This window comes from Uloborus diversus, chromosome 6, assembly GCF_026930045.1.
Source record: "Uloborus diversus isolate 005 chromosome 6, Udiv.v.3.1, whole genome shotgun sequence".
In the NCBI taxonomy this organism is placed as follows: domain Eukaryota; kingdom Metazoa; phylum Arthropoda; class Arachnida; order Araneae; family Uloboridae; genus Uloborus; species Uloborus diversus.
The window spans coordinates 53,527,345-53,536,914 of NC_072736.1; the positions used below are offsets into that span (position 1 = coordinate 53,527,345).

Consider the following 9,570-nt stretch of genomic DNA (forward strand, 5'->3'; position numbering starts at 1 on the left):
CTGAAGTTCACAGTCAAATCTCAATCAGCGTTGAAACTCTCAATCCACCTGTTGTGGCTTAAGTTCAGTATACTTAAGCCGCAGCAGACTCAACAAGACGTCAGTTTTGTTCTATGCAAAAGCACATTTTATCCTTCTTTAAAACCTGTATCGAACCACAATTTTTTGCCTTTATACTGACATAAGTGATTTCTCAAACAAGAAACTTTTATTTATTACAATTATCATGCATTACTCGTGAAATAATACGGATATTTGTTGCGTGTAGGGGAAAATATCTGATTTTCTGTGGTACAGCCCACTATTAGTTTAGTAAAGTATGCATGTAAAAAAATATGCATCGATAAATTCAGAAGAAATTTTGCTGGAACGGAGAAGTCTGAATCCGATGTCCTTAATTCGCAACTCCAGAGCTCGAATACGCTACCTTGCGGTGATTAACAATACTAAAGAAAAAGGTAAAACATTCCATCCCACGTGTTTTCTTTGAGGTAAATTACAGGCTTCAGACAGTTTATGATGTAATGTAAATTTCAGAAGAATAGAAAAGAAAGCTTTCCACAAACACAATGAAAAATTACTGTCATTCACTAAGCGTCAAAGCAAGTTATAAGTTACGGCATTTGTTTGTTTTACCTTTTTCATCCGCCATTAGGCAGTGGCTGCAGCGCCCCCTATAGTTTATTGGAGTTGCGAATAATGTCCTGAACGTGACAGGGGAACAGAATTTAAAAAAAAAAAAAAAAAAGAGAGACAGTGGTTAACAGATTTTTGCTTAACAATTCACAGAAGAAAGATGCTTTTACTAGATCAACAAGTTTTTCAAAAATGCAAAGAATAATTTAGTTCAATTGCCCCACACGTGATGGTGGAATTATCTTTTAATAACATATTTTGTTTTATATGATGGCAACGGCTGTGGTAAAATTATTAAAACTCTTCGTTCTTTTTTAATCTATTTATTTTTTCGCTGATATGCATGGCAAAAGAACAGTGACTTCATATTTGCAATTTAACGAAGCAGTAGCTTCAGTGCATACTTGAATAAATTTTGATTCTATTTTATAGAGTCCGAAGTTTATCAGCGTGATAAAGTATGTTTCATGAAAGAATCATTTATTAATGCAAATGATTTAAAACTAATACAGCTTCTTATACACAATGATGCAATGAAATTATGAAGGCAAAAATAGAATTCAGTATTAATTTAAAGTAATAAGCTGCCGCAATATTATTACAATTTATATTCAATTAAAGTAAATAATTGGTAATAATTTCTTCAAAGAACATAATTGGATAAGCTGAAAAAGCCTTGTTTGTTGATTATATCTTTTTTTTTTCGTAGTTGTTTTCATGATAGGTCGTGCGGAAACGATCTGATTGGTGAAACAAACCGAATGCTGTGTGTGTGTGTGTGTGTGTTTTTTTTTTTTATTTTTTTTTATTTTATTTTATTTTTATTTTTTTTAAATAGAAAATGCGTAAAAACTTTTCGTATTTTCAATGATGAGTAGTGCAGGAAAGTAGCGATCAGTGGAACTAAATATCATAACTTAATGTGCGTGGAATAATTTATTCATTTGCCTCATATGATCAAGAAATTGTACATGTTTTTTCTACATTTCGGTATATGAGTAACAAAAGAAACAATAATGGCCGTCAGCACTTTTCTAAACTGTCCCATGAAATTTTATCGCTTATATAGTTATGTCAGATAACTCTGTATAAAACAGTAATTCAACATCTGGAAAAAAAAATTGAAAAGTTTAAAGACATAAAATTGCTCCAATTTCCATGCAATTAAGGGAAATGAAGGAATTATTCTTCAAACAGCAAAATGTTTATGGAAATTCAGTGCCACCAATGGCACCTTTTTCACACTATTCATCATGGAAAACAGGGGGGGGGGTCCTTTACAAATTTTGTTAAAAACACCAGAAAAGAGTATTTTACTGGAATGTTTACACAATTGCAGCAAATAAAGAAATTGTTCAGCAAACTAGTATAATTTTTCGTGCGAACTTAGTTCCAGTAAAAAAAAATGGAACCTTCTTCGCACTATCTATCATCGAAAATGGAAAAAAGTGTCTTTTGGCACCCCTTAATATCCTTGTGTGCGACTGTGCAGTTGTCTCCATGAGAGAGACAAAAAAAATGCATCGGCCGGGAATCGAACCCGGGCCGCCCGCGTGGCAGGCGAGCATTCTACCACTGAACCACCGATGCGACACATCAAGGGTCCGCGCTTTTAATCAATATGCATTAAAAGATTGATGAATAATGTCATAAGTAAGCTGAGCAAATAAGCCGGAAATATGCCTTTAGATGCTGCGGTAAAGCAAACTTCGTTCCTCTTCTGCGAAGTTTTGAGAAGAAACTTGCTTTCTTCTTTCTTTCTAATGGGTCTGCTTAAGTGGGGCTGTCTTTTACATACTTAGTGTAATCCCCCAATTTTGCATCCATTCTTTCGTGTGGTCCCACTATCGGCGAATGTCAGTTCCACGAGAATTCTGACGCTCTGTTTCCCCAGCAGATGGAGACACCTGGGCTCTCTTCGATGCGAAACTGCCCTAGGAATTTAATTTTGCCAAAAGCACTCCAAGCCGAACGAGTACTTCGAGGTGTCCTTTACATGCCGCATAATCATAGACACACTGATGCTGCGTCTTTGGGACGGGTTATTTCAAAGAACTTCGCTTTCTATGTAGGGTGATCGGAAAGCGTGCTCGGAAATCTCACGTTGATTTCAAATGAATTCACGATTCATTACCTGAAAGGTAGTTTATTACACTTACTTAAGAGTCCTTATAAAATAGACGAAAAAATGTGCGAGTCTTGGATTTTTTCCTAATTTGGTATTTGTTTAGGAAAGAAATAAGGGAATGCAAGGTAAATAAATGTTGTTAATTGATAGCATAGCAACCCTGAAAAATGTTTTTAAAAAATCATCATAAAACAAGCAGTTTCAATATTTAATACAAAAGTCTTCAAATGCAGCAACTAATTTAGGACAATTATGTATTTCGGCCTGAACGTAACAAGTAATAATATAATAATGTGACGCGGGCGTACATTGCAATTCAAGTTATTTATTTTTTTATTTTTATTTTACGAATTCTTTTTTTTTTTTTTTCTTTTCTTTTTTTGGTCCCTGCTGGACTACAAATCTCGACAATCAGTTGTATCGTCATAACAACTGAGTTACAGTAACCAATATATTACAGCTTTTCGTAGACAGCACCGTAATTCATGATTGAGAGTGAAGTACATGTTGTTATCATCATACAAATTTGAGCTTTAGACATGTTATATAGTGTGTCCCTTATAATAATTTGCTATGACACAATAGTTTAATCAAACATGTTACTAAGCTAACAATTTTTCTAAGGTATATACTGCAAAGTACCTGCTTTCTGGCAACACTTAGAGCAGGAAAAAAAAAATCAGTGCCATGATATAAATGTAGAAAAAAGTGATTTAACAAATAGTACAGCTGTAATGCAAGTAGTTTATCATCTTGAAAGATTTATTACTAAAACTGCCAGAACTATCAAACTAGAAGAATGTATTTCTTTTTAACTACTTATCGTTTTGGTACTCTTCCCAATTTTGTAAGAAAAAAAAAGGTTCCTGAAGAAAAATTTTCAACTAAAGTTTGGTAAAAAGAGCGGAAGATTTTCAACTTGAAAAATTGACTTTCGGTAAAAGATCCGATCACTTACCACATCCTTCTTTGATAGATCGAGTTGCTTTTTGCCATGAAAGATTATCAAAGTTGATCAAAAATGAGAAGAAAAAAATGTGTTTCATCTGTTACATGAAACGAAATTTCATTTCCCCTTCAGTGATTTTTATCAAAAGAATATTTCCACGATCTGCACAGTAGTCACTTGAAATCCCTTTTTACAATCGGCTATTGAAGAAGAGATGAAAAATTAAGCAGCGGAAGCTATTCGAGCCTGTTTGTGGTCTCGTGGATTAGTGATGGACATGTTTGCTAAATCTTTGTTTAAAAAATGTTTTGTGTCTACACTTTTTTAATTTTTGCCGACTTCTTAGTGCACATTTAGCAATATAAGAGTTTGTTTTAGGAAAAATTTGCCAAATAAACCAAAAACATTTATACAGGAAACCGAAAACACATGTATAGGTCATAAACCAAAAACTGAAACCATTTTCAGTTTAGGTTAGCTTTTGATTTACTTCTAACCCGACTTTCAAACAAGGAGTATTCAGGAAATGTATAAATGCATTTTTGCTATTAATGTATAAATACATTTGTGCTATTAACGTATAAATGCATTTCGGCTAAAATTAGCAGCGGAAGCTATGGAAGCTATTCGAGTCTGTTGGTGGTCTCGCATTAGTGATATACAAATTTGCTAAATCTTTGTTTAAAAAATGTTTTGTGTCTACACTTTTTAACTTTTTGCCAACTTCTGTATGCACTTTTTTGGCAATATAAGAGTTCGTTTTAAGAAAACTTTGTAAAATAAACCAAAAGAATTAGACAGGAAACCGAAAAGAGATGTATAAGCAATATACCATAAACTAACATAAACCATTTTCGATTTGGGTTAGTTTTTGATTTAGTACTAACCCAACTTTCAAACAAAGAGCACTCAAGATATGTATAAATGTATTTGTGCTACAAAGTTACCATAAAAAAAATATTGTAATAAATGCACAAATTTGCAATTAGTGTACATATTATTGTTGTTCTTGTAGTCACAGAATATCTAACCTTATTTTAGTAATACACATTCTGAATTGAGATACTTGTAGCAAAAAATAGATAGAAAATTCAAAATGAACTTAAAATCGAATGAGATCTGTGAAACATTTTTCGTTAGCTTTCAGTTTTTAAAAATAGTTTCGATGAATAGTTTGGGAAGATATAAAAGATCTTAAAAAACTCGATCACAAACTTATTTAAATTAAACTAACTAATCAGCATTGCGAAAGATGCTATGTCTCAAAATTTTAAATGTAACTTTTGTACAACAGTTATTAGCTACCTGTCGTATTTCTTAATAGAGGGCGCAATGAAGGAAGTTATAAAGCAGAGGACGGTAATGGAGATGTGAAGTGAAGTGAAGTTAGAAGTCTGACGAGATGGATACAGGGTGTCCAGCAAAGGACTCCCTGATTTCAAAATTAGATATCTCGAAAGCAAAGAACGATATTGAAATAATATAAACGGTATGTTTATTGTGAAACCCATAAAAATCATATACAGGAACTCGGAAATTAATTTAAAAAATTGCCAACAGGTGGCGCTGCACAATGTAATTGCAATAGAAGTTCCCATAAACAGTGCTGCGAAGAGGTTAGTTTTTTCAGCAGTAGTTTATAAGATCTCAGATATGCTTACATATACGTTAAAAATATCGTCCAACCTCTTCGCAGCACTATTTATGGCGACTTTTATAGCAATTACAGAGTGCAGCGCCACCTGTTGGAACTTTTTAAAACTAATTTACAAGTTCCTGTATATGATTTTTATGGGTTTCACAATAAACATACCGTTTATATTATTTCAATATCGTTCTTTGCTTTCGAGATGTCTAATTTTGAAATCAGGGAGTCCTTTGCTGGACATCCTGTATGTTCTATGTTTTGTTGTGTGATGCAGATACCATTTTTGTCATTAGTGTTTGTTCTTCTGATTAAAATATATTTTCAAAAAGCATTGTGTAGACTTTTAATCAGGGCTGTGGAGTCGGAGTCAAAGAGTCGGAGTCGGGCTGATTTTGGGGCAAAGGAGTCGGAGTCGGAGTCGTTAGAAAACATGTCGACTCCGACTCCGACTCCGGGCTTCTTTTTTTCTTTCCTTTTCACTGACTCGCCTTTCATTTTTTAAAAACTGACTACAAGTTGGTTCGATTACATGTATAACAAGATAATGAGAACATAACTGCCATTATGACAATCAGCTAGCTTGAGTGCTTACCGAACTTTCTTGTTTGCATTTTTTTAAACTTAACTAATAGCAACTGTCAGCAAATGGTGCCTAAACATTTTCAAGTAATCGCTTTCAAATAAAAATAGAAATATAGTGTTTTGTTCGATCTCAGTTATATAAAACAGTAAAAGAAACGTAACAAATTAGTGAGTCGAGGCCCGTAACTAAGGTTGAAACGTTTAAGGGTGATCGGCATATTCAAAGAAGTTCTGCCGCGAAAGCACGAATCCAAAAGATTCGATGAAATAATCTAATGTTTTTTTCTTTATTAAGACTATTTCTATAAGCTTGGTTCCCACTACAATGTATGGAACAAAATAAGTGTAAATGATTTCTTGCTTACAACACTCAATAATTTCAGTTAATCTTAAAATCTTCATATTAAGGTTAATTCTAAAGCAGCCAGTAAAATTTAAATTAAAAATTTAGCGAAGAAATATAGGTATAGTAAAAGCTATTCGTACAAATTTGTATACCATCGCATTTTGTGGAAAATTAGCTTCTGACGTATATGTGCCCTATTTTCGTTGAAATTTTATTGATGAAATATAATCTATACATATAATAAAATAAAATGTTTGTGTGTAAGTGTGTGTGTGTGGCGCGTATCCCGGGGAAACGGTAAGGCCTAGAAAAATGAAATTTGGTATACAGGTGTAGATTTTGCTGAAATTGTGCACCTCGGGCTTCGATTTTTGATATTTTAATTAGAAAAAAAGTTATTTAATGTTTTATGTGCTTTTTAGCACTTTTTAGTACTTTTAACCTCACAGACCCCGAACCAATCGCGCCAGACAAATATTTTTTGTACTATAGTGTCCGAAATTTAATTTTAAATATGATGAACAAAAAATTTTGAAGATAGAGCAATTTTTGTATTTTTTTATGAATTTTTGAAAAAACCTTTATTTTGCATTTTTTTCTGGGTTTAATTTTTTTCTAAACGCATCCCGTGAAAAATATAACAACCTCTTTTCTACAATTTTACTATGTGGTAGCCAGAACATTTCGTCCTCTACAGAAAAAAAAGTTTTCAAAAATGTTCAAAAGTTTTTTTTACAATTTTTTAAAGGCAGAACGAAGACATGAGCTATCGCTTCACCGAAGATCTGCTGACCGCTGACCGCTTCGAATATGATGTAACGCACCCACGTGATCTAACTGAAGTGCGTAACTTGCTTTTTTCTCTTCTTCCTTTCGAAGGATTCCTTCGCTTTTTTTTTCTTTCGAGGTATTTCATTTGTCCCCCCCCCCACGGATGTTTTGCTAAACATTCGATTTCGGTTAATCAGACGAACCACATCGGATCGTTTTGAGCCAAGTCACTTTTTTTTTTGAATTTCAATAAAAACAATGATTTTTATACTTTGGCAAACTCCGGGTACCACAAAGAGATCAATTTTTTGTGCTATTTCGATAAATAAGTAAGCTCGCTTTTTTTGCATGATTTTCTTTTTGTTAGGGAATAAGATTGGAGGTTAGATCAAAATAAATAGAGATAGATGAGAAAACTTAGAGATAGATCGAACAGGTAGATAAATATACATTGAGTGTACAAAAAAAATTTTTTTTTCGAATTAATACTTTTGTTCTTTGAAAAAAAGATTGTTAATTACTATCAGAGGTAAATTTGCATGATCTAGAGAAAGATAAGTCTACAGGTCGATGTACAGTGAGAGATAGACAGACCCGTTATTTAAAGAACAACAACGGGGTTTGGGAAGGGGGCACCGCTACGATTTGAAAACATAATGCTTTCACATAAAAATGGACGCCATTTTTGTTATTTTACGACTTCTTGGCGTAAAATGGTGAATGACAAGTAAGCCAAACGACCGCCGTAGGCGGCTGGTTGTATATAAATAGAAAAAGATTGTTAATTACTGTCAGAGGTAGATACACATAGATCGTATAGGTAGATAGATAGATAGATAGACAAATGAAGAGGTCGATATAGTAGATGGACAGCAAGAAAGAGATATGCCCGTCATTTAAGGAACTTCAACGGGGTGTCAATGCAACCCCCCCCCCCTCCCACACACACCATGGTTTTGAAAAAACAATGCTTTCAAGTAAAAGTGGAAGTGTTTTTTGTTATTTTTCGACAAAATTTGCATGAAGGGCAAGCCGTTTGTGTCTCCCCTCCCCCTCCTTTAAAAATATTCCAAACGAAGGAACTGGAGATAGATCTAGAAAATATTTTATTTAAATTAATAATGATATAGATTGATTGATACCGCCACGAAACTTATTTAAGCAGCCGCCGAAGGCGGCAGCATTGGCGAAAAAAGGCAGATGATAATATTGATATATAGAAAAAAACATTGCTAAATTGTCTAAGCAGCCGCCGAAGGCGGCAACCCTGGCGTAAAGAGGCGGACCAGCTGGTCGCCGATGGCGGCTAGTTTAAAATATATTCACGAAAACTTTCAGAATTAAAATTTTTATATTTTTTATAAACTCTGAAATTAACTTTGGGTGTCATCTACCAGATGGGTGTCACCCGGAGCAAATCACCCCCTCTCAAAAACTTGGATTTAGAAAAAAAAAGCTTTTTTTTTTCTCTCAAGTTACAGCTTTCAAAAATTGAAAGCACACGATTTGATCAATATCTATTTGTTAAACACTAAAGGGGGGCAAATTACAGATAATCCTTTTCAATTTTTTTGAAAGGGATTTTTTTAAGTCATCTCACTTTTTAACTCGTAACTATTGGAAAATTTGATTTTTAAATTGAATTTCTAACGTTGTATGCGTCTAGGGTTTACAATAAAAAACAAAATACGAAATTTTCATAAAAGGGAATTAATATTGCAATCTCTGTTTAATGGTTTGCCCCCTTCCCTTGAAGGGAGAGAGGGGAGTACAATTAAAAAATACAATTAATTTTTTTTTTAATCCGGAGTCGGAGTCGGAGCTGGAGTCGGAGTCGGGCGTTTCAAAATCCAGGAGTCGGGGTCGGAGTCGGCCAATTTCCTTCCGACTCCGCAGCCCTGCTTTTAATTGCACTTTTACTTGGTTTTAAATATTTAAACTTCTCCTTTTTTACTATGTAAGAATGAGAACAAATCTATGCAGTTCTTACTCTAAAGGTTTTGAAATGATTGATAAACTAATATTAAGAACTATAAGCCAAGAACTCAATTAACACTAAATAACAAAGCATAATAATTGATTTCATGAAAAAAATAACAGTTTTTGCATATACAGCTCCCAGATTCGCAACGAACAATTACACATTCGAATTCCAAATAGCACACAATCATTTGTTTAACTAAAATAAGAGCCATATGAAAAACTATTTAATGTATTTTTACATGCATCAATTAGTGCATATTGCCCCTGAACCAGGCCCGTCACTAGGGGGGTTACGATGACAATCATCCCACCCGCCGTATTCAAAAAATAAATGTGTTTATGGTATAACTTGGCGTGGTTTTTTCTACCTTCCTATAAAATTTGTATCGAGTGTACACCTTCTGCCCTCCCCCCCTTGGAAAAATTCGAAAGGATGGACCAGCCATAAATGTCTGCAAGTGTTTTTGTTACAATCACAAGTGACATAAATTCGTTACATCGAGAAAGATATGATTTTCGATATAAAC

General features: G+C 33.8%; 1 non-coding gene across 1 annotated transcript; it reads right to left on the bottom strand.

Moving 5' to 3' along the window:
- Positions 1 to 2,155: 2,155 nt before the first annotated feature.
- Trnag-gcc (transfer RNA glycine (anticodon GCC)) lies at positions 2,156 to 2,226 on the bottom strand. The gene has a single exon. It is a non-coding gene; the product is annotated as a tRNA-Gly (tRNA).
- Between the last annotated feature and the right edge of the window lie 7,344 nt (positions 2,227 to 9,570).